Source organism: Acanthochromis polyacanthus, chromosome 7, assembly GCF_021347895.1.
Source record: "Acanthochromis polyacanthus isolate Apoly-LR-REF ecotype Palm Island chromosome 7, KAUST_Apoly_ChrSc, whole genome shotgun sequence".
Taxonomy (NCBI): Eukaryota; Metazoa; Chordata; class Actinopteri; family Pomacentridae; genus Acanthochromis; species Acanthochromis polyacanthus.
In genome coordinates, this window is record NC_067119.1 from 14,459,376 (window position 1) to 14,460,176 (window position 801).

The window sequence follows — 801 nt, forward strand, 5'->3', positions numbered from 1 at the left end:
TGTACAGTTGCGTCTTTGCCCAAAAATAAATGTTCCACAGATGTCAATATAACCTTCCAAAATGACAGCCAGGGAGCATTCGTTAAAGAGATGTAGTGAACATTTCCTGTACCTTCAGTGAACATTGGTGAAATGTTCCCCAAGTGTTCAGTTGTTTTCTGGTAACGATTTATTTTTATAGGTTTCCCAAAAAAGTACCTTCAGGGAATGATCCCTAAAGGTTAACTCTTAGTTGAGTTATATATGCGCATATTTATAATGTCTATGTCACTCGTCTGTACAGTTGTCAAACACATTAAGCAGATAAAAATGATCACCAGGATTATTCTGGGGTACAAAGAAGAAGAAAATGGAAAAAATAAATACAAACACCTCAGAATTTCACTTGAGTCTAATTCCTGAGTATATTTACTCAGGAATAATATTATTTACAATGTATTATTTTCTTCTCCTGTGTATTGCAGGGCTATTGTGATTGATTGCTAAAAATGAGAAAAACCTACAGAAAGACATGAACAGCTGCTCAATAAACTACATATTAAACCCTTACACATATTTAACCCTTGAATCCGCATTGAAATCTGGGTCCTTGTAAGGACCCATTACTGTCTGCCTATTGTAACCGTGTCGAATAAAAATGTTAAACATTTGAGGTTAAAAATATAGATAGTAGAGCTATACTTAAAAGCCCGAATGATACTTGTTTATATATTGGCAAAGAATATACATGCACAAATTGTTAAAATTTACGAAAACGTTTCGATGATTTTATCCAGGCATTCTGCTCGGACTTCTACTGCG